Genomic DNA, 26,726 nt, shown 5'->3' with positions numbered 1-26,726 from the left:
GCCCATCGCGGTGCCCAATGTCATCACATGTTCACCAAGCTACTTGAATTCTAACTATTCTAAACCCATCAGTTGTCATAAAGTTTCTTCTGGCATTAATCCGCTTACTGTAATTGTTTGATTTGCTGTGGTACCAGAGATTAGTATGAATAAAGTATACGGCCTTAGGTATCTCCGTCTACTGTACTGTATGTAATGCTTTACGTGAGGGTGAGATTCGTAGGGCGGGGAAATGTTTGCAAACACCTGGTGTCATCAATGAATTTCTATGATTCCTTCATATATTCCCACCCCTATTTTGCCCTCACAGCCAAAGTAGGGAATACTCGACAATACATGTCTTTCTCTGGACGTTAGGTATGTATTTGTAGTTGCATGGTATAGTTGTATTAAGCTCGGTCGCGGCTTCACCACACGGCCTGGAACCATTCCGTTCCCTCGTTTCTCATCCAAGTCTTAGATCCGGCAACAGCCAACGTTCTTGAGGCAGGCTCAACATTACGCTACATCACGATGGAAATGTATGTCTTGAATAATCCAAAAACTACTTCGAATTTCCAAAATCTTCAAAACTCTGTTATCAAAAGCAACTAATCTGAACCGTAATAGGATGTGGAGGATTATAATACACAATCAGTTCGGCTTGGGCGTTGAAACAAGAAATTATATAAAAAAAACGAATTATAGCGAACATTTTGAAAGATGTATCTAAAACATATTCAAGGGAGCCGCAAGGGTTAGGCATCTGCAAGATTGAACAACAGTACAATTAGACCCAGATTTGTTTATGATAATTTAATGAAAAAAATACTTCTTTTGAAAAACATGATCAGAACCAATGCAAAATTCGATAAATCGTAACGAACCAGTTTCTTTCAAGAATGCCGCAGAGAAGATTGATGATAGGGTTAGGCCAAAATATGACTGGGAATTTGTTTTGGACATGCATTTCTGTTACTTTCTTAAAACTGCAGTCTGAGCGATGGTACTGGGATGGGAATGTTTGGGAGGATATGTAGCATCAAACCAGGGCAAACAGTAAGAGTAAATATTTTCCAAAGTCTAAAATTGTAAATAGAAATTTGCAAATTGAAATGATACAAGAGCTCATATCGTGCTCGGGGAGGTGTCCTCCGTCTCAGGTTGGGGTGGTGGCTCGTCCGGTGGTGATCCGACATTTTCTTCTTCAAGACATGTCTGTAGAACTGATGTTGCTTCGATCCATATACTAACGGATCTTTGTTCCTGCCTGTGGCTTTGCCATACCTCGACCCAATAGCACGGGTTGTACTTGTAGATCCACCCTTATTTCAATCCTTTCTGTTTGTTTTCGTTTTGATTATAATCCTTTTTGTCACTGTTTGTTTTCGTTTTGATTATAATCGTTCCTTTTGTCACTACCATACCGAGGTTTGATGGCGCTCCCCAAAGTGGTCAGTATAACGTCTAACACATGCACATAAAACCAGCATCAGGCTACAAGCAGCCGCCTGGAATCTCACGCCGTGATATAACTGAAATACTGTCAGAACGGCTTCAAACCCAATCAATCACGGTGGCGGTGGGGTAGCCTTGTGGTTAAAGCGTTCGCTTGTCACGCGAAGACCCGGGTTCGATTCCCCACATGGGTACAATGTGTGAAGCCCATTTCTTGCTTCCCATTGCTGGAATATTTCTAAAAGCGGCGTAAAACTAGACTCACTCACCGTTCACTCACAAATATAGATATGGCGTCATCAGGTTTGTTCTGGTACCACAGAGTTATCTGTATCACGCTATACGTACGACTACCGGATGGCGACTCGGACGAAGACCGGATGACGACTCGGATAATGTCGGACGTCAGGATCAACGTCATCCATGTGAAACAACTGCTTGGAAAAACTTATTTTATGTAGCAAACGGCGGTTTACCTGAGCCAGTATGTCGAAGCCTTACTGAACATGGAAAATAAAAAATATCGTCAACATGTGTACATTCAAAGATTTATTTTGACTCATACTACCTCACATATGAAATATACAAACGAATTACGAAACACTGTAATCAACATACTACATAGCAATGCAACTATGGCTGTCACGAACATCTGAACGTATGCGACTTACAATATCTACAACATTCTAATGACTCTTTAAAAGGTTAAATCTGTTAACATGGCATAATTATAGCTAATCTCCTTTGACTGGGACAGCTTTTGAATTACAGCGCTTCTCACCAAAGTGAAAATTCCATTTTAGTGTTCACAGTCATGATATAATAAGAATAGATGTGGATGCGGCATAAAACTATACTCACTATTCTCATCATAAGCATCCGACATCAACACCGTTCAACTCCTTTTACGTTTAAAAGCCTGTCATGACTAGAATATTGTGCTGTGGGCGTTCTCCCCAGCTTTGCTCCCTCATCCATACACGCAAAAATATATTTAAAATAAATATTTACATGTGACTAGTAGTATATGTTTATATATGTGTATCTTTGTCCCTGTTAACACTGAACAAAATATATATCTCTCAGTGCTTGCCTGACAGCCTCACAACCATATAAAGCCTAGCGTCAAAAAGCCAACTGCCTCACTCTAGAGATAATTTCTTATAGTGTTTTTAGTTCAAACTCAAATATGATTTATGTCGCACCCTTGACATTAATGCGTTAATGCACTCATATTAACTCATAGAGTCCATACACAAGAAGTCTTTAATATTTTCACGGCTTGAACTAACGAAAAAAACAGAGAGATTTGCCATTGAATGTGTCTCTCATCTGCTCATCATTAAGAGGTGATAGTTGAGCTCTTATCATTTCCCGTATCGCACAGCAGATAAACCTACGCGTGTTCAGAGTGGTATAAGACAGGGTGCAGTGCTGGCACCGCATCTGTCAGCATCTCACATGCAGCCTATGATGCCGTGCATCACTTTGCATTAACCCAACGACGTGCTCGTATCATCCATGAAAGCGGGCATTATTGTGTCATCATATGAATTTAGTAAAAACGTGATTTAAGTTCACATTTTGTCATCGATGTCTTATTAAGTATTTAATTTCTTGCTTAATTAAATCCAATTTGAAAGTGTATGGTATGAAAGATGTAAGTGGAGTTATCAGTCGAAATAGATTCATTTCTACATATAGTTAACCGAAGTAGAAATATTAAAGATAATCTTTCTATACTGGATATATTAGATAAATCAATTTTGCAGGTTATGACAAACTGACTATTATATATATCTCCTTGTGCTCTGCTGTTCATATAACCATTACTGTAATTACAAACCGGCAACACACAGCAGCAACCAACCATTTTAGTTTCTAAAAGGAATTTTTTTCTCCTGAACTGACTTTCATTCACAATCCATACTAAAATTCGATTCATTTTTACTTAAGTGCTACGAGTTCGTTTCGGTTTTGGGTGGATAATATAGTTTTTGAATTCTCAGTGGATTCCAAGACACGTGTGACACACGGTGAGAGACAGTTATAGATTTAGTTGTTTTATACTGTAGGCTTAGCATTCCAGTGCAATATATAAACAAACAATATGTAACATATACAGAATACATGTGGTGCTTACAGCATCAAGGTCACAATGACAACACGCATGATGTCCTACAGCAAACACTCATGCATAGAACGATGTGAAGCTAGAACGGTATGCGTGATGTCCCCTAAATAACGTCCACACATTCGATAAATATATACTTGTTGTCCTCTTCTGGGATTAAGGGGAACACGGCGGGATGACCTGTAACGCCACAGTACCTCTGGATATAAAACTATGGCGGTTAAGTTCTCTGGTGACAGCTATATACGTGATGAAGACCATGAGGCGTGATGTACTCTGATGACCAATGACATCTAATGAATGTGGAGCATGTCATCCGATGAATAACGATGCATTGATGAAGAATTAAGCGTGATGTCCTCTGGAGAATATTGAAGCATTAAATGAAGACCATGAAGCATGATGTCCTCCGATGTATAATGGTGCATAAGTTGAAGAATTAAGCGTTATGTCCTCTGGAGAATATTGATGCATTAGATGAAGCGTATTGTCCTGTGATGAATAATGATGCATTAGATGAAAAATTAAGCGTGATGTCCTCAGGAGAATATTGATGCATTAGATGATGACCATGAAGCATGATGTCCTCTGATGAATATTGATGCATTAGATGAAGAATTAAGCGTGAGGTCCTCTGATGAATGAATATTAATGCACTAAATGTAGACCATTAAGCGTGCACTTCTACGATGAACAATGTCACATAAGAAGACCTCAAACAGTGATGACATCAGATGTAAGGCTTGGCTGTAAAGGTTACGATGTTCGTGTTTCACTCTTCTGGACGCAGGTACGTTAGCTGGACGAGAGTTGAGAGACATCATCACTATATAATTCCTGGAACTTCCGGAATGGTGTTGTGGGTCGTCCTGGACATCTAGCCAACAGCCCTGAAAGCAAATTAATAAACTAAATATACCGCTCATTGCTCCTCCTTGCCACATTAAACATTAGGGAGAAAGAATGTCAACGTTCACTCCCAAAACCCAAAACAAATTTTCCATCGAAGTAAAAATGATAATTGTATATTTATGTTGCGGTTATACAATGCAAAACGTCGAATCAGAGACTCTTAATAGAAAAAACAAACAAAGGCGTGCGGGATGGCCACATCTCCTGAATAAATACCACTTGTATAGCAATCTCCGAGTTTATCCATTGTCTCCGTATCACGATTCCAAATAGCTGACAAAATAAATACACAGTTCCCTATATACTCGAAGAGTGTCTGTATCTATCAACGCTCAACCACAGGTACTTGGGGTGACATTTGGGGAGGGATTTGAGATACTAGTTACAGCATAGCAACGTAAATAGAACGCTCCATATCCGGATAGCCTGACGCGTGATGATAAAACAATCCCAATAGATTATTTACCAATAGACCATGCTGAATTTATGTAAGCTTGATACATTCTGAAATGTGGATGTTTTGTGATATTGTGGGGCATGGTGCTGGAGTATGCTATTTCACTAAAATAGATCTTCAAGACATTAAACAGTGTTTTGCGATAACAGATTCTGGAGGAATGTGAGATGGTTTAACTTTCATATGCGATATAAAGAAGAATATTTCCCCTAGGCGTATATCTGGATAACACACCATAGTGTATCACTATCGTCAAACAAGCTAGAGGTCAGTATAGCGTATGAAGGCAAAGCAGGCTAAATAAATGGGCGATTTCACTTGGAACCATAATACAGAAAACTAGTCGTTCGTAAATGATAGCGACAAATATTCCATTATCATAAGCAATATCTACTAAAACACGTCGTCACATGAGCGAAATATTCTCAAGCACGACGTTAAATCCAGTTTCACCTCACCTCACTAAAACAATGTCACGTATTGTGCGTTCATTGGTGATTGTGCGGCTCCGACAATATCATAAGCAAGTATTGTTTAGTAGTTAATAAATAGTTCTGATATCGGGTGTTGGCGGAAAGGTGACTCTGTCCAAACGGCAATACTTGTGACAAACACATGCAAAGCCAAGCCTACGTTGACTAACACGATTTTGAAATATATGGCGAAAGTAAAAATTAGGAATTACATCTGACATCATTTGTGTAACTATTTCTGTTGTTGTTAGGCTACTGTAAAACAGTGCCGTTGTGTAAAGGGTTGAAGGTCTCAGCAGCCGCAGCCTCTGTGTCATCTTCATCACCTGGATGGCCCGTGTGTTTGCTTTAATAACGGGTTTAGTCAGTAAGGATATAACAGTCGAATCGGCTATGCAAACACTCACTAGCATCATGAAATTTAAAACATCCTTGAAAAATCAGAAACGACAGAAAGTTGTTATCCATAAGGTATTATACTTTTCTATGTTCGTAATAAAGATAATTAAAATAAATTAAGACTGTTATTGAAGTTATTTTTCACATCAACTTTATGAGCTTTCATAAATAAAAACTATGATTATGTAAGTTTCTGCATCGGTCATTTCGACATTTTCGTAGTGGCAAATGTCCCACTTCAGTACTTAGAAAATAGCAACGATCCTTTGGACAGAGCTGTTTTCAATTATAACTGTTCTGACATGTCTCCAACATTCATCATTGCTTATTGCCGTACGTCTTGCAGCAATAAGATATTCACTTGTTATCGATTGGAGTTTATCTGTAAACTTCCATACATATACGTAATAGGTCTTCATCACAGAATTGCCATAGGGCATAAAGAATATAAATCATGTTGCCATGCAAGAGATAAGGAGTATTCGTATTCATTTGGTCTACATAGATTTTTTAGCGTGATAACTCCATAGGTTATATGAACAAATATCGCGCTTAAAAACATTAAGTCACTCTGTGAATATTGTCAGCTTAAGCTATGTTCTTTCGCTGGATATGGAACATTCATTTGGGTTTAATGCACAAATATCGCTCGTTATGCTTTAAATCTTCTTTTATGCTTATCTTTCCTCAGACAAGAAATCTATCTTTTGTTTAGAGAAACAAATACACATGTCCATATTGTATTCTCCCTAAGACCGATGAAGACGTCTTTGTAACAATCAGCATCAGACCACCATCGTCATCCATGATGATGATTGTATAAAGTCGAATTAACATATTAGTAACATGTTCCCATTAAATACACTAGAATAAAATGAATAAAGACAAGCATTTGGCATCATTTAAATAAAATAGACAAGAATTATATATACTTGGCGGTGGTTTCAGATGCAACTGATGATATGGGCATATTGTAAAAATAAAGAAAAATGATTTTAATGAAAAAAATAACTCCACATGGTAGAACCAGCACGCCAGCAGTAACGACCCACGTGTTCACAACGCAACAATACCCTCACCAGGACTTCCCTACAGAAAGAAAACGGGAAAAGGTCTCTCCACCTTCGGCTTGAAACAATGAGATCGTGTAAACAGTCCAAGAAGACATTTTTGACATTCCTCTTTATGAATTTGTACATTAAAACCTACTCATAGTTCCAGTCCACAACACGATCCTGTGGGAAGCTTTATGCTACAGATAGATCCTATCCCGTCCCTAGATAAGTATCTGTAAGTTCGTAGGCAGTGATGGACATTAATATGTTATGCTAGAGACATTCTATGAGAAAGAACAATACCGTGCGTTCACCAAGCAATACTCTTCTAACCCATGTGCGGCGGCTGCACTTTCTTGCTCATTTCTATAAAAACTTCTATAAATAACCTAAGCAAATAAACGCTGTTGTTATCAGAGTGTGAGGATTAGGCTCCATGATGGCAGTATGCAGGAGACTGTAGGCAAACCAGGGGGCGCTGGCCCTGTCCAGACTAACAATTCAGGCCTAATAATTTGTTGATTTAACACGATAAATTTCTATTTTATTTTCAGGTTAAATTAAGATAGGAAACGATTAATTTTGAAAAAAGTCTTTCCCTGTCTTACATTACCTACAATACATCGTACGCATCATCACGAAGTGTTTTGGAAAATAGTGATGTTCCGACTCATCTCAAATAGTAACAATAGTTGTTTGATATTGACAAACCTAAGCATTGTTGAAATTGGATTTCCTAACATTTTTGCGATACTGCTATTCCATAAAGCAACACAATTTAAATGATAAAATATTTTAAATATGTAGGTGTTACATTTTGTGCTTGAAGGTTTCAATTAACTTTATATACTTGTAAAACAACTGAAAGATTGTTGGTCATAACAACACGTTTGAGACAACAATTCCGTCAAAGCCGAATGGTAATGCTCATCAAATCGGGAATGGATACACATTACGAAGAACAAACTCACCAGACACCAATGAATCCAATCTAGGTTCAAAGTACACTTTAAATTAATTTTATTAAGGTGGAATTCCATTAAATATTAATTCAAAACATGTTTGCGGTGTATACAAGGTTCGATGTTGTTTCGTGCAAATTTACATTTATTACTTCCAGCATTTATTTTGTACAGATTATTTTACAAACGTTTTGACATCGTAATGTATTGCTTGATACAACGTTGACTTTATCAAGTTAATATGTTGTCTTAGTCATAGCCCGTTACTCAATAGTTTACACGGTTGGCGAAAACGATTTAGTCAAATACAGTGATTACGTCACGAGGCGATGATTGAACAGGCGAAATCGATGTAAAATCGCATTAGTGCGAATTTGAAAGATAACACATTTGATTTAAAATTATAGATCTTGTATTAGGTTTATTTTTTTCTTCATCAAAATCGATTTCTTACATTCTTATAAATCTGGAAAATGGCCTAAGGGCAATCGATATCATATTAACATAAAATGAAACATGATATTTTTTTAAAATAATAACTACCGTGAGAGTTATTACTACATTAGAACAAAGATGATTTTGTGTCCTGCAAACACAGATGTCAACTGGGAAATGACCAACGACTAATGACATCAACAAGGCTTGACAGTTCCGTCCAATCAAATCATCTCAAGATATTTGATGCCTCGGAGAAGCCACATACGGGCGATCAGGTACTTGATACTGTTTTCCAATCAACTAACAGCATCCTTAATACATCCTACTGTCTACGTGAGACAGTGGTTAGTGTAACAAGTCTTGTGTGTTTCTTCTCAATGCTCGTATTAAGGACTTACCTCTATACAAAGAGGCTTATTGGAGTGTGGGGGTCACATTAGGGACACGTTCAAGAGGTTTACCTAAACAAAAGGCCACCAGACACGACGTGTTTTCATGGAAAACAGTTTGAGAGAAAATATCATATTATAGAAGAAAGATTGACTCCACTCCATTAAATGTTGCGTCTCGTTTGGATTGCTAAGGATTTTGCTTTCCTACATAGGCTCACATGTCTTGTCGACGGCGCAATTTGGTTTATGAGGTTCTCACTATTGAAACCACACAAACGAAAAGTGGGGTTAAAATGTTAAACCTTATTGGCATATTTTTGCGATATGGCTGCTTTTGAGGTATTATTATTCGCTCAACATGCCGTAACGAGGAGCTGATGTGGAGAAGGGTCTATGGGGGATCTACTTTAATAACTTGCCATATACACTCTTCAGAAAATTGCGCCATATTCAAACGTAATCACGGGTAACAACGGGACGTAGTCTTTGTACAGAAACCACGTATAAAGGGTCTTTAGTCCTGAGCGCATTTGTTATATTTGGAGCTCGTGTTTCTCTAAATGCGAGAAGTCATGCGAAAGGTGTAAGCTAACATGTTAAGTGCTTTGTGCAGCGCTGACTTTGAAACGTTTTTGCATCAAATTTATGGAAATTTCTTTCAGTGTTATTCAGTGCATATTATTGTAATTTTAAACGTGGGCTTTTTCGCTTGATATTTAGCTAATCGTCCCCCTTATGACACGAGGAGCGTCAGTGTTTGAGCTCATCAGTGCAATTTTAGGCTCGCTTAACTAATACATTATCAAAAGAGTTTTTTGATAATAATGAAATAGAGGAATGTACACGTTCAAAGTGGGCGAGAATTATCAAACTAAGCACTATCAATAGCTGCATATTTGAGCATGAAATTACGTAGAAAAAAACAACACTTTTATTGGGTATATTTAAACCTGGCGTTATTGTGTTATTATTATTTATGTTTAAACAGTGAAATGTTAATCCACATTTTGAGGTATGTCAATCCATATCATTGTTCACTTTTTCAATTAGTACCAGATTAGCAGCGTTAATAGCCATGTGACATTTCTATAGGTGTGACAATGAGACTTGTTTGAGAAGAAGTACAACTGTCAACAAAAGCCATGACAGCACAATTACCTTCCTCATCTACACAGTCAGTGTCACCCATCCTTGGCTGAGAACACCCCAAGGCATTGAGGCAACAGCACACGATCATTCGACTGATTATTTGTCTCAAATCATTTGTTTACGCCTCGTGGACCAATAACGCTTTCATTACAGCTAATAATCACTGTCTTTCTTTATAACCATAGGTGGTGGCATAACCTTTCATTACAAGAAAACCTACCCCGCCCTCATTCACAAATACAAATGAATTACCGCGTAAAGTTAAATGGACAATGATCAGCCAAGGGGGGTAATCAAGATTACATAACATGAATGTATACCGCTAGTGAGGATTACGGTTAATACAAAACTGGACAGGTACCGCCGCAGGGCTCGGGTTATTGGTATAGAAGTCACAAGTCAATCTGACCGCCCAAGATAAAGTAATTGTATGAGATAAAATCGAGGCGATGTTTACAGTACTTCGCCGTGGGAGGAGAGGGGTGACTTAATTCAGTATTATTGAATAATTGAGTCGTCAGATTGGATGATAAAAGCCTCGACTCCTTGCTGATAGAAACACACAATACACACAGCACTTTCAGGGATTATCGAGATACAAATAGAAGTACGTTAATTGCTATATTTGATTTAAAGCTCTAAATCAAATAATAAATTACTTAAGAACTTTCAGTTCAACAAAACTGAGATCATATTGCTTAATGAAAACTACAATTTGTGTACCTAGATCCAAACACGAACGTAAACAGATCGATTGTTTTATTTGATTTAAGAATAGCATATCTATTGTAAAACAAATACAAATTGAATTGGTCGTCATCGAGGGATTGTTGCTAGAATGTTGCGGAGTCCATATCTAGATGCTGAGTTACAAATCAACATATGCATTTGATAAAAACAACATAGAAAATAGTCACATCCTGCAGTTTGTTACAAGCAGTTTTTAGGATTTCTAATATGTGTTTGCTTTACCAATAACTCGATGGCTCACAGAATAAAATACTTCGTAATTGTGTATTTCATCTAACTGAAAACTGGCGACATTGTAACCATTTGTTTCAATGTGTTCTCAATAATGTAATGAAAAGTCACTTGAGATGTTCACTGTAATTGTACCTGAAATTGAATATCCGAAATTGAACGGTTTCACGACTGATTTAATCAAATTCATATAAACAAATTAAACGTAGAAACAGGGTAGAAATATAATTCAATTTTACATCATTCTTTGTTTTATTACTATAAAAGTTGAATATTTAGATATCAACCTATATGTGCATGCTGGCAGCGTTCAAACTTAACGTCGGTCCTAAGGCCCGAAGCTGACTGAAAACCACTCGGACCCACAGCTTTTGTTTTCTGCAGGTCCTTATGGCCGACGGCTTTTTCATCCCCAATAACTAAGAGTATTATTTTTCAGAAAATATCCTTTAGTAATTTCTAGTTTAAATTTCGAAATTTTATTTAGTTTTTAGTTGTCACATTTTTTGTTTGCTGGGAATTACTTATATTGTTGCTAAAATATGGGGCCTACACATTCTGATCAGGACCTATAACTTGTTATGGTTCTGGGTCCTTAGGGCCTGCAGCTTTTCAGGGTTAAGGGCAAACACTGAGTGTTGATATAGAAGGCCAACACCAGAGGTAATTCAGTCAGATTACATTGGCGTAAGAGACAAAATAGTGTTGAAAATCATATAATTAAATCACTGAAAGTCTGTGATGACACCAGGTGTTCGCGAAATGTTTACGCATATCCCACACAACCAGAAGCACTCATAACCTTTCATACATATATCTATCGTATAGTAGGAACTATAAGCATGTTTAGAGTTATTTTTGTAACCTAAAATTTTCTTATTTTAAACAAGTTTTAATAAAGATTTAATACAGTCCATTTTAATGTATCACAGTCTCATACTGACACCGAACATTACTGTTATGAAATATTTAATCAGAAACCACACACTACCGACAACACATCAACAATCGCTATATCGACCTAATCACAAACCCAGCAATTTCCAGAATGGAACAGAGGAAGGAAATATTGCGATGACGTCATCGCATCACACATTGCAACCGGTACACCTTTATAATTGATCCCTCCAAGTAGCGCGCTGTATATAATATCAGGGTGTGAAAAAATAAAGGGTCGAGGAGGGGGTGGCGGGGAGGGCACGTGACATTTGAAAGGTCAAGGGTCAAGCAAGACACTTGACATGGCGAAGAAGATGACTGGCACATTTCAGTCAGTATTAACGGTCTGAAATAGGCACCACGTGCAGGGAAGAGCGGGCACCTGATATCCATTATGTAATATTTTATCCATTCCAACTTCAAGAAAATAACTTGCATGTGTGATGCTGCTCTTTACCAATATTTGCCGCGAAGAGACACCGTGTCAGAGTCGACGGTCTGTTTTCTGTGAAAACGGTTTTCTTTCTTCCGCTATGTCGGTACTGCGTTGATCTAGTTGTCCTTTGTTTTACTCGCAATAATTCATGCGTGTTTGTGTTTGAGACAGAGAAATAACAACTTCCATGTCCCCCCACGCCGAATACTGTGTGGCTTGTAGTATTGCGTTCAGCTAATGCGAAGCACATATTTAATCCCTCATAAGTCTAAAGATCACAAAGTTAACAACGTTAGATATGTATTTCATTATAGGGAGCCATTTAACGGATCATTTTTTCTTTGGATTCGGAATTTACAAATACATAATATAACTTGTATATATCTTTTTTGAAATAAAACCCCAAAATAAACTACAATGATGCAACTACACTATGTACTGTATTAGTATAATGATATATTATACATGATATATACTGGCACCAGAGGTAAGTCGTTACAACAAAAAACTGAAATGTTACACACATGCATGTATGCATTATAACATATTCAGTATTTGTTATATATTTGTATGTAATCAGAAAGAAAACTAATTTCGCATAAAAGACAACAGCACCAACAAACATAGACCCTATCATGCTTAGCACTGATTTCGGAACATTCATTCCGGGACAATCATCATCATTTACAGAAGTACTACGTGGAATTCAACAGTGAGCGAAGTTCGTAAAGGATCTCAACGGGACATACAAATGTTTTCTGTTTTCAAGTTTGAAATCATTTATGAAGCGCAGACTGTGTAGTTTAGAATGAAACATGCTGAATCGTTATATCACGTACAAGAAACATCAACTTGTGCACCAGCGTCAAACTGGAGCATTAACCATCACCGGAGACTTTATTTTCTTAGTTTGAAAGAATTTTTCCTAGCAGGTGCCGGCCAGCTGGTATTGAAATTAACACCCCGACGCTGATGTCGATATCAGCAGCATTAGATTGACAGTTTGCATCCAACAATCTTTTGTATCTTCACCAAAATTTGCAACCGCATCGAATTAAAATTATATCGCAATTAGATTATACTCCATAAAACATTCATTACTTCATACCGCACACAATTCTCCGCCCAGTACTGTTTTATCCTTAACAAAAAGAAAAAATATAATCTGGGAAAAAGAAAACACGTTTGAAAACTCTTGCACGCGCAGTTGGTCATTTTTCTTATTAATGTTTACGCGTGTGACATGGAGCGAACGCCCGAACGAATTAGCCGACTTGACACACAGGCCAGACTACCTGTTAGAAGCCAAAATACGATATTAAAAACGATGTCCCACACCGAAATTCTCCGTAGGCTAGTAAAAACAAAATAACAATACACGTGACTTTAATTGGTATGAATTTCATTATGAATATTTCCTAATTGTAATGCGATATCTTTTTCAAGAAGTGGTTGGCAAACGATCATTTGGAACTATTTAGCGAAAAAATTGTCTTTGTGTTTAAAGCGATAATAAATTCATTGCGTGACCTATTGGAACCCTCTGAGGTAATAAAAATTAAAATCCGTTTTAATATCAAACTTTAATCCCCTTCAGAATAACTTTGTTTTATTAAACTTGTCTTTTCCCCTTTACAAATAGTTCAACTCAGTGGTCGCCCATTGCCTGACTTTGGGACCAGCGTCGATATGAATAATCACAACTGTACTAAACTCGGATTTTAAAATTTCACACCATATTTGCATATTATTCTTATTTTTTTCCAAAACTGAAATAAAACCCCGCCCATGTAATAAAAATCATTCATTCTTACTCAGTTCATAACATTTATTATTTTTATATTTTCTAATCTTAATTTATACGTGTTCATGAAAAAATTCTCACAGGATTTGGAAAATTAGTCACTAAAATCTCAAAACAATTCGATAAATATTTCCAATTGCGTTCAGTCCAATAAATACGGAAAAAGGAGCTCTTCACTCTTTGAAGGGTTGAACAGAGGAGCACACGACCTTATGTTGTTTTCAAGCTGAAGAGTTATGTATGGGCCTTAACCGAGGGAAGAGTACTTGAAGCACCGTTCCGCGCATGTTGTAGGGGTGAAACGACTGGGGTGGTAGATTTCGTGCTGCGCTAGCTTAACCCTTGATTCAGTGGTGAAAAATACGGGTCAGTCTTGACACTCTCCCTCACAGTCAGTACAGTAGTGTAGGGGTTACTGTATTCATGATGTGATTAAATTGACCCCGGCCCAGATTTGTTTATCCGTAGCGTGTAGGACTTGGATTCTGTGCCCACCCTCCTTCGGCATTATACACTCCAGTGCTACTCCAGCCCAGGACTAAATAGATGCGATAGTTCAAAATGAGTTTTTAATTCACTTAACAAACCCTATTGAGAAAGAATGAAAAGCAACTGTCCGCTTGAATGACTGGATGAGCAAAGTGTCTTCTTGATAGGGCTGGTCGTCGGTATCTGTTTAATACACCCGCTTGCAAAGCTCGTGTGTGGTTTCGGACTCAATAGCCCCCACCCCCTACATACAGAGGAACGAGACCCTCTGGGACCCCCCCTTTCGGGGGGCTCTTGTTACCGTGGTATCCATCTCACACTGTTGTAATACGAGGTACAACCTCATCATGTCGAACCTAGTGTACCGCCGTTGTTGGCACATACACTTATAGTCACGTCGGATAATATTAACTGTACATGTCACACATGTCACGTATCACGACCGCCATACACATACCGTACACTTGAAAATAAATGTTCCCTTTTAAATAACCTGTATTTTCATGTCTGTGAAGAACGCCAGACATGGGTTATTGGTCATTGGTGCGTCTTACTTTGTAACTCGTCATTCTGTTTGCATTGTAACTTATACCATAGCTGGGGGGATTGTCTAGAGATGACATAAGAGCCCCGTAATTCAAACCCATCCCCTTACAACACGGCTCCAAATGTTTCCAACACCTTTAATTCCGACTGATTCAATCCTCCGCTTTGCTCACCCATCCATCCATCGACTGATGCAGACGTTTCGCTGGAACGTCACAGACCTTGGTCGCGTCAAATTTGTCCGCCGGCACACGCTTGTTCCTTCCGATCCAATGAGTAGGAATTGCTTGCATCAGGACCAGTGAATAGGAGAACCCAACCAGTTATTTTACTGTCACCCCAAATACTATCAACCTCTAAATCGCCCCTGGTGAAATTCATATAGAGATAAAGGCCTTTCTCCTGCGTTCTAGTCCATGCTTCCTCTGAGGGAGTGTAGGGTTTCGGCCAAGGAGTACCGCGCGATTGCACTTCGTCAAGCAAAAAAGAAAAGAAAGGAAAAATCTCGTTTGGCGTTAAAAGAGCAGAACACTGGAACACCAAGGTGTTCGTCCCACTCCCAGTTGGGACAGGATTTAAAAAGCTGGGATTCTGTTAAAGCGCTAAATTGCTTTCTTAGTGTTTATCAAAAGAAAGGCTTTTGGGCGCTTGAAAGACTATCCTATGGGGAATAGGGTCGGGTTTCAGGTGTGTAGCACCAGCCCCACCATAGGCTGCCCCGACTCACTGAGAGAACGTGAAGGGTAGTAATGTATACAGTAAATTATCCTCCCGCTCGTCAAGCAGACCATACAGCGTCTCTTGACCCTACTCAAAGACACTCAGCATCGCGTAGAACCCGCTCCTGGCGATAGACAACGCCATAATTCATCCTTTGTCAGACACTGCTAACTGCCATAGGCACTAGCTCATGTTAAAATGAAACAAATTGGCAATCGAAGAAGAGATGAGTAATTTTCGACTTTTCCTGGCAGTCAAATGATCCGAGCCGGGAGATCTCGACGTCGAGCGCTGTTCAGGCGGTATCACCCCTCTCCCGACCGCACCGTCGGCCTTTGCTTGCCACGATAGCCCCATTCTCAGCATTCCCGGTCGTGATCCAATCTGACTCTGACAATCACATCTTGGATCTGGGATCAAACCTTCTACATATGTTCATCAAATGCTGCTCAGATGTAGATACCGCGGCACGAAGGGTCCAGGGCTGACGCGAAATTCAGAAAATGGCATGATCAGTTCATACCGTCTTATTTCCTCTGGAAGAATCCCCCAGCGCCACACCTGGTCTACAAAAAACTCCTCTCTTCCGCCTAGATCTCACATGTCGTCGGTTACAGCGAATATAAACCCACAATAGCAGTTCAAAGATGTTGGCCAGCTTGGCCAGAATTGAAGGCTGAGTCTGACACGCTCCCTAGTCTCCACCGAGACATGGAATAAAGTCCGCCAACGTCTTCTCAGTCCCTCCCTCAACTGTCACTTGTAGATATGGTCTAGATTTATCAGGGGAATAAATCCCTCCCCTTTCTCTGGCTTCTATCATACATTTCCGTTGTAAAACACTAGAGCAAGTAACAACATGCCCTGTGATGTCCGCGGGCCGGTCGAGTCTCCCTTCCAGCCCTGTATGTTTGTCTGTTTGTTGCTCCAGATATTATAGTGATGTACAAATGCCACTATGCAGAATAACTTTCTCTCAATATCATCCGTGGCGTATTTTTTGAACAAATACATTTGTTGTTGTCCGACCACGCTCGGGTGATTAGAAAATAAAGACGGGCTTTGAAGTGGCAAAGGCTGGTGTTGAGATCCCGGCTTGTGGCGAATGTCTGAGACGCAGAGCTCGGCTTATACTTAATCCATATTTTGTTATATTTGGGAAAAAACGACATTAATAATGTGTTTACAATCAAAACTTTCACGCTCCATTGAATGCTGTTTTGTCGATTTGCGTACTTTATGTGTAGTTAGGTGAGTGTGGAGCATTCTCAGTGACTGCGTGTGGCGCATTACACCATATATTTACACGGTAGAATTTCACTGGCAGGATAGGAGATGCACATAGCAGTGTTCTTGTCGTCTAGGAGTTTAACACATGCGAATTTGTTTTGAGTGTGTATACAAGGGGATCTAGTGCTTCTCAAATTTCCATCTTGAAAATGCATTTATTTAGCTTCAAAATACCACCCTCTCTCCCCCACCCCTCCATCTCCTCATCTTGACTCTGCAGATGGTGACACAGAATTATCTTTCCTCAGTGCTATGTATTTTGAACATCATGTTTTAAAATGTTCACAATATAAATTTTTTGTTTGCAATATATTTGTCCACATGTAACTTATATTTAATAAAAGTATATTTCATCATTCATAGTTTTTTGGGAAAATGGAAATAATGCTAATTTGTCTGCACAAATGAAACAGTTTTATATGTTAGTTTTCATGGAGTCAATTTAGAAACACTTACATTGACCCACTGAAATTCGGAAAAATGTAAAAAAACAGTTACAAAATGTTTTGAATTGACAAGAAATTATCTTTCCTTAAACGTGTGACTTTAGTAGTTACGGCTTCATAGGTACTGTGTGAAAAACATCGAGATAAAAGTTCATGACAAGGTATACGTATATCTTCTACCAATGTTACCTACATGTCCTATATAATTTGACTTCGGCTAAAACGTGTTTGAATAGTAGTAACACGCGTTCCACAAAACGTTGCAAACCGGTCCTTCCCAGACATTCGAGTCAAACACATGGACTTCACTTCCACCATGAGGCGCGGGAAACAATAAGGCAAATGTGACTTGTTTTTAATATGAATAGATGTTTGTCATGTGAAATTAGTCAAAATATAATTAATCATTTTCCCCAGTATTTAATACCTTGCCAACACATTAATGTTACGAATTAACATTGTTTTACTCTGTTATTTTTGTTCCGCATTTCCCAATTGAATGGCAGAAATTTGTAATTTAAGTTCAAATTGCCGATTAAATCTCTAAGTATTTCTAACACGACCTATTGGCCAGGAATAGTCAGTTTGGGTGTGCATGTCGGAATCTGCATGGGTGTCCTTACTAACAGCAGGCTGCGTAGGATACGCCGAACAAAATTTCCCTAAACATTATCGTTAATGTATTTACATAAAGTTAATAATTTATCCAATTGAATAAACTTTAATTTAAATAGCCCCTTCAGTTCGCGCGTTGTAACACAACTTTGTTGGGATCAACAAAAGATTACAGTATTACTGTGTGTTTTTCAAACATTTTTAAATGTTGCTTTTAAGTTTTTCTAAATACATAACACAGACTCGTATGACTGGATATTAAAATCAAAAAGGTAAATTTTGTGAATTATTGACTTAAAATTCTTTGAATTATTGACAGTGTTAATTTATCTATTCTAAAGACATCTATTGAGCGTTGGGTGTCTTTAATATGGCCCTAGGGTACCCATAAGCAGCGATCAATCCACAGTTTGCTTTAAGTTATCATTTGCTTCAACTTTTGACCTAAGAAAATATCTTACCGAAAGATAAATATTTTCCAGAAAATCACTTCCAAAACCTCTTTTATACAGTTGTAATGCCACGGTTTAGGGTACGCCCTAAATTGCCTGAGGGGTTTAAGGGTCTGGGTTTGAATGAAATCTCACCAGATGGAATACTGTGGCAAACTTATGTTTTTATTAAATTATTAATTCTTTGGAAGGATATATGAAAAGGACGAGTTGCAAGTGAAAGGCTGTGGCTTCGTCTTGCGGGGAGCGAAAGGTCACACCCAAAGGTCCGAATATTATGAAGAGTATTTGTGGCTGGAATCGGCCTGATATTTCATCTGAGGTGGCTCTCATTTCATTATACGAGGTGGATCATATATCACCACCCAAGAAGCCAACGTGTCTACATTCATTTAACCATGACGCATTGCTGTGATAAAAATTAATACAATTAATGTAATATGATAAAATCATTGTAATGGAAATGTGTCTAAAATACGATCGATGAAACCGAGTAAAATAATTACTTCGCAATAGAAATTATGTATTTTCACATTTTCTCCTATATAGTGAAAATATTGTATGATTTTGTTTCTTTCCTTAATACAATCTGTTGTGGATGAATGCCATTTCTCCTTAAAACGCTTAATAGTTAAACATAAACCCCACAGCTTTTCCTTAAAATGTCTAAACAAAAGTAACATTCATAATTTTTCTTTACGCGTATGGTTATCGAAATGATCTGTTCAACTGTTTTTATTATGATAAAATTTCACTTTATGTTCGGGAGATAATTGTTTTTAGCGTTATATTTAAAAAAGTCTTCGAATTCAATATTTTAAATTTGTGAATTATATTTATTTCTAACATATCATGTTGGACATCATCGGATTTACCCTAAAGACTCTTAGTGCAACTGTAAATGTTATAGCTGACAGGTCCACCAGCTTGGAGAAATCAAAAGTTCCAACTGGGATTAAGACGGACAAAACAAACAAGGCAGTTGCACCATTTAATCATCTGTTCAATTACAACCAATCAAACCGCTGGCTTGTATTCCATCCTGAATGCGTAATATTCTACCTTTATTACTGAGAACGACTAGCTAAATTAAAGTGTTGGATTTAATTCGTTAATAATTTCATCAAAATTGCTGAAATAACAAACTGCTATTATTCGCACTCAAGTCGTCCGCACGATTTCTTTAATATCATTTTCTGAAATGAAAATAGGCTCTTATTGTCATTTAAATATTAAAAAATCCCATTTCTTCATTTTTTCACTAATACTATCTGATGGAATATAACGTGACAGTTATCAAAAGTAAATATTATGTGCTATTTTGTTTATCACTTAAATACGATAATATAATCGTTAACTGGCATAAAAAATAATGCATTCTGACACCAATAATGAACGAAATGAATGTTTCGCTTCTTAATGGGAAATATTAAATATTCTTCAAAAGAAAACAGTTTAAATAGCGACACAGATGTTGGCTGAAAGTAACGAATATATTTGTAATATGTAATGCAGCCCGAGGGATTCCTCCCAGGGAACGATGATTTTTAAAGACAGATTATACTATACACAGGGAAATACATTTATGACAGTTGTCAGTTGAGTCAATCACATGAACTGTTACATTACATTAAATAACATCATGTAAACAAAACGATATCCTGAAAGGTACATCGCACCCCAAGATAAACACATGTAAACAAAATACATGAACTGTTTAGAACGCGGGGTTTTCAAATCCACGAACATGCTCGTGTGTCTGAGTTAGGACTTCCTTTAGCAAGATACATACTGTTCTCATCTGATACTGAAACCTGAGATACTGCCAACACATCCACTTGTCTCAAAGCCAGAGAATAACCATTCTTGATTATCGGTCGAAATATATCGGTCTCGATAATTTACCGAAACAGATATAATTAGGCATGAAAAGGCAAAGTATTGGTGAAAAGTAAATGGACCACTGAAAACAGACATAACACTAGGGCCTGGATTTTCGAAGCTCTCTTAGCGCTAAGATAGTCGTAAGTGCCATACATTAACATTAACTTACGACTATCTTAGCTCTAAGAGAGCTAAGTTCGAAAATCTAGGCCTAGGTGTTTGCGAAAAGGTTAATTATGTCCTGTAGCATGTAAAGCTCCTCAACCACCATCTTCGACACCCAAAGCCCACATTCATAAGTTTGTTCCCATGGTAAACATGGAGCGTCAACGACAAGAAATTAACCAGTCTCGATTGGTTCTGAAAGAGACTCTAGTGGGCGTGAAAGCCAAAATGGTGAATATTTTATGAATGAACTGAGAATCTGTGACGACACCGGGTGTTTGCTAAAGACTGCTATGGGACACCTTCATGTGTATGCACTTATGCATAGTATCCACTGTATGCATGTTTTCTGTGCATCCAGATCAACCCTTGGGTGATGAGATGGTCCTCCTGCTGCTGCTGAGGACGAGCTGAAGGACGAGGTGAAGGACGAGGACAGTTTGGCCGGCAGGTGTTCCGGATGGGAGTAAGCATACGCTCCAATAAATTAACAAGATCGTCTACTGCCTTTCGCTAACCCTTCCTGTAACAATTTGGTGGAGAGTAACTTCCAACAGGCTTTCAAAAGACCAAAACATCTTCCACACAAAGGCGCAGAGCATATTGCCTCTCAAACTGTGCCAAAACCACTTTCTGTAAATCAATTAAGCCTTTTACGTGGACAAGTGGAGAAATCGTGGCAAGCGTGCCTTACATAAGCCATGCCGGGGTAGAGGAAGAAGGGGAAGCGAGTCCGTGTCAATATTAGAGTTACAGATGCAGCCACGGGCCAAATCGCTCTGTGTAATTGAATTTCTATTTGTTGTCAATTTGTCCAACTCAGGGTATGATGGATCCTGTAGATTCAAACAAAAAGTTGGGAGGATTAAAAAGTTGTTGAATTATAATGTCAGGGATGAAGCATTTTGTCAGAGATTCAAAGATCGCTGCTTTTAAGCTGTGGACCGTATGAAGAGAAAGCCCAGCATATGTGAATAGCCCTTGTGTGAATGAGTTGAGAATCTGATTAACTTCCGCGACCGTGTGTGCTCAAGGATAAGAGCGTCTTAGTACCGCAATTATATGCAATTTTACTAAAAATCGAAATAATTGTATCGTGTTTCACCAAATGTAACCTCTCCTTGTAATATAAAAGCTCGTTGAGATATTACATTTCTTCGTGTAACAAATCTGAGGAATGTAAACCGACATCTGACAAAGCTCACGTGATTCTTTTTTCAAATCTTGCACAACAATTGCATTGTGATGATCTTTAATAATTAACAGTGGCCATTAGTATATCAACTCGGGGATAATATATTGAGTGCGCAGGCATTGTTGAAAGGATAGTTAAGAGCAGACATGGAAGTATACGTTCAGCCGATAATGTGGGCAATTAAACATAATGCTGTCGTGTTTGCCAAACATGATGATAAGAAGAGTGGCCAAGACTGGATGTGTCCATTGTGTTACATCTTGTAATTGTAGAAGAGCTTGTAGAATCGTAGTGTTCATCTTTAATAAGCTTGAAGTGATTTGCTAAAAGAAAGAGAAGAGAGAGAGAGAGAGAGAGAGAGAGAGAGAGCAGGATAGATTTAGATAGAGATATAACACAAGATATCGATAGAGATATTCAGCAGGATATATTTATGATATATGTATATATAACACAAGATATCGTTGGATATATGTGGAATATAGTATTTGATAAATACACGCACTGTACAAAATATATTTGCAAGATATATGCTGATCTGCAAGAGAGAGAGAGAGAGAGAGATAGTGTATATATATGTAGTGAGAGAGAGAGAGAGAGAGAGAGATGCTGATCTGAGAGAGAGAGAGAGAGAGAGAGAGAGAGAGAGAGAGAGAGAGAGATATTTAATATCATACCAACATAATTGATACTGTTATACATCTTTATGCATTTATTATGTAAAAATGATCTTTGGAAACTGTTGTTGTCTATAAAGGGAGATAGGTGAGAGATAGAGAGTTTCAATAGCATACCAGCATATTTACTACATCTTCCTGAATTTATGATGTAAAACTTATCCTTGAGAACTGTTGTAATCTAGAATATATATCATTGGTCAGGTTCATATTGTATTAAACGCTTGTCTTTTTATATTCTTCCGATTTATGGTTATTCAGCGTTCATGATGAAGTCGGACTGTTTGAACTTGAAATGTTGATAAGAATTATAACATGGAATTCCAAAGGCATGTTGCTGGTGAAAAGCATCAGCGCCTAAGGGTTTGTGTCTGTTCCAAGATCAAATCAGCCTACACTCAATATATCCACACAGGATATTTCACATGGCAGCATCATAGAAATCCTGCTTGCATGTCTGTTATATCAAAAACATGAAACACTTTTATCGTTGTTGGATATGCTGTTGATTCTTTCAAATCCCCGATGTTTAAAAACGATCAATACTGTGAGAACGTACTTAATGTCAACCTTTCACTCACAAGGTAGAAGTGAATCAGAAACATGTGTTACGCTCAAACGCCGGGTTGTTATGACAATGATGAAATCCGTTGGAATAATCCAACAGTTTTAATCTTAGGTTGTATTTAAAAGTTTGAATGGCGGTTACATAAAAAAACACACACGAAAAACGTCCCTCAAAGTTGAGTTTCATAATGTCACCGAGGTTTAAACACATCAAATGCTAAATCTAATTAATTTGACATAACAAGGGGCAAAGGGACTACGGTAGACACTTGCGCCTGAAACGTTGGCGTACCATGACAATTATGAATTTAGTTGGAATAATCCATCTTTTGAACTCTCGGTTGAGCGAATTAAAAACGAATCAGAAGGAAACGGACTCGTACCTCATCGTATGTTGGTAATAACCGGATATCACAGTCTTTGTTTATATAAAGGTGTATTTGATGTCGGCGAAGAGATATGTTTATCGAGAGAAATTGAACTAATTTGCTTTTTTCTACCCACCTCTTACTAAAACCATATGCTATTGGTGTTGAATGCCGTCTAGTTGTACCCCCCTCAATTCACCAAATGAAGAGGTTTCAGCATCAAAGCCGAAGATGTAAACACAACTACACAATTAGTGCATTGCGGTGCTAGAGTCCACAGAGATGTGTCGATTGTATATAAACTAAGGAAGTGTATATGCATACCGATGAAAGTCTCCCTCGCCCTCTGACTAACGCTGGCCCCCTCCCTAAGCGCACTGGGAGGGATGTTAAAACCATTTTGTTCATGAAGAGACTCTTTGTTCAAAGACTTCATTAAGGCTCTTTGGTGTCGGGATGGGAAACACGGAATGAACTGTGAACATGGTATTCACACTGTGAATATTTTATTCCGACTGTGAACATATTGTTCACGGATATATTGTCCCGTGCCGGTTGCATCACGCATGATACTACACACTTTACTGAGTGGTAGACAGATGATGGCATGGGGTGATTGAGTGTAATAAGTATTAAAGTTCATGTATAATTTGAAATATGTACATCAATATATTTGTTCTAACAGATCGCATATACAAAATAATATTTTTCTCTTTATGATTTCGTGTTTTGCATATTTATTGAATATATGTGGAGTGTAAGATTTCTAATCCTGTATATTCTTCTCTTGACAAAGTAGTTTAATTCAAACGTACTTTGTGAAATCAATGTTTTTGATGACAAATATTTAACCAATGTATTTGGTCTCGTCCCACAACGGCAAAACTGCTCAGTAAACAACACATAAACAAGCATTTGGATTTCCTACTTATATCTACATCACGAAAATGGAAACAAATTTACAAAGTGTTGAAGCAAATAATAAGACTTTAAACGTTTTTATAGTGTTGGTACAATGTTTTGAATGAAACATATGACACACAACTGCCAATCCATGTCACTTTCAGTTCCAGTCAGGTAAAGAAAAGGTTATTTCGTATGGCGGGGGTGGGCTTGCAAAGATCATCAACTCCATTTGACCCGCAGGCCATCCCATTAAGTCATACGTTATAAGTGTAGACACATTGTAAATATTTATTTATATGCCGATTTAACAATAAAATATGTTAAAGACTTAAGTGGTTTGTATATAGTATTCATCCGAACAAGGTGTAAATACTAAGTAATCCCCATTTATCAAACAAAAAGTCACATTCAGTATGTTGACAACAAATCATTAACAACAAATACATCTCAGCTCATAAGTCTCACAAACATACTCGAACATATAAAACACAATATATTATTGCTAAGACGTAGATGATACTGTGTTTATGTTCGAAATAATGCGGTGAAAATGACATGGAACTACTTTAAATTAAATATTTAAGAATGGCCCCCAAAATGACATCCCATATATATTTTTACACTATATTTAGGCTGTAATATACAAGCATATAGTAAGCTTCCTTTAAAAGTACATCTTGAAACTTGATAAAAATACAATTCTGTTCGTAAGCAAACTGATCACGGCTCTGTCGAACTACATGTAAACGCCTTAGGCAACTATTTAATATCTAATAACCATTACTTTAATTAGTGTGTTAATTTGCAGTGACTATATGAATGTAATCTGGCCGTGGATCGCGATTACAAGCTACCCCTGGGACAGCCAGAGGCGAGGTGTAGCGTGCGATCCTCTGAGAACATATCTTCAATCTTTAAAAACCACTCTCTACTCTGATTCAATTGCAATATTAAAAATTTAAGACTGAATTTCCTGTAAATGACAATACAGCCATACTGAAGCAATGAAATATGAATGAGTCTTGAAACTACCTCTCTGTTTGGAGGCATAGCTTTGTACATAGCCAATATTCACTTTCGTAATGTACTATTTTACGCCTTGAAGTTAAAAGGAATTTTAAGTCTATTCAGTGTGAGGGGAGACATATGTTTTATAAACTACTTTTTGTCAGGCCTTGCTTCATTTGGTATACATAAGACGGTCCCTCCCAGAAGATTTCAAACAATTTCAACGGGTTATTAGGCCAAAGACAAACAGAACGTAACGCGTTTGCAGCAAGATTTCTCTTAAATATTTACGGTATGAAAATAAATTCCGATTAATGTGGATAATGCCTTGTTTTATATGACAGAATTAGACAAATCCATCTTATAAATGAACCGCAGGGAGACAGAAAGTTCAATTTCGACATCACGTGACACGGAAACCATGAAATACACTACCATTGGACACTATTATATTTTTTCACTGAGATTCAAATATCTAACGTATCAAAATGATATCAAATATGAAACAGTTCGTTCTCTGGGCAACAAAACATACACAATATTCCTGTGCAGAAAGTATGTTAGTGCCTTTTTCAGTATGTACTTGTGTCACCCAAGAGGAAAAGCTTGTTAGAGGGACATGTGGTGTAAGGATCACTCGGACACATTTTCACTGTACTTTCACTGCAGACACTATAGAGCTATAGTGTTATTGAGATAATACCCGTATGCATTAATGCATTCAATGGTAATTTGAAATTTAAGTTCATTTCTATTGCAAACATATCTCAATCATCAGTTGTTACCAAACATTAAGTCAAACGAGTACTTTCGAAATACAGATGTATATATATTTCAGTAGTGGAAGCATTTATCTGCCTTTCAATCGGAGTATGATCTAACTCGTATTGTTATTTCCCCAAACACTTCCTATCATGTAAATTTATGCAAAGCACCAAAGCGTTGCGACAGGTTTTCTGTCGAATGAAAAGCGAAACTTAACGCTCTGTTCAACATGACGCATTAGCTTACTCTTAAACAGAAATATGGAAATTATAATGACTTAAAATGTTGCTGATTATCATAGTGAAAGCGGTGGATTAAATTACGGTCATACATCATTTGTAGCGTATTTCAAATTCAGTCAACAATGGTTGTAGTCTAAATGAACTAAAGTTGGAATAATACCAAAATTACCCACGTATGTGCCATTCTATACTTTATAATAGTCTCTTTTCAAAACAAAACTGTATATTACACAGTCCGTATACATCGTACAATGAAATCAGGTGTCGCCTGTAAAATCTAATCAAATAAGTAATTAAGCAGAACTGTTCCGCTTGTCCTCCACAATTACCCTGTAGTGCCAGATGCTGACATACTGGGAGCTGCGCTCTCTCTCAATCATCGGAGACAATGGTTAGTAGGGCAACTGTATAATTGTAGAACTG

The 26,726-nt window shown here is 37.7% G+C and overlaps 1 long non-coding RNA gene across 1 annotated transcript in view; it reads right to left on the bottom strand.

The window, feature by feature from the left end:
- The window catches only part of LOC124268410, a 58,168-nt gene that overhangs the window by 6,742 nt on the left and 24,700 nt on the right, over window positions 1-26,726 (bottom strand). Inside the window, exon 2 of the long non-coding RNA XR_006896270.1 lies at window positions 1,707-4,461. This is a non-coding gene — a long non-coding RNA (uncharacterized LOC124268410). The remainder of the gene's footprint in view (window positions 1-1,706; window positions 4,462-26,726) is intronic.

The sequence above is a fragment of the Haliotis rubra genome, unplaced genomic scaffold (genome assembly GCF_003918875.1).
Source record: "Haliotis rubra isolate DU_JTF1 unplaced genomic scaffold, ASM391887v1 Scf138, whole genome shotgun sequence".
Lineage (NCBI taxonomy): Eukaryota > Metazoa > Mollusca > Gastropoda > Lepetellida > Haliotidae > Haliotis > Haliotis rubra.
Note: the sequence above shows the minus strand (reverse complement) of the source record. Positions and strands in the feature narration are given on the sequence as shown.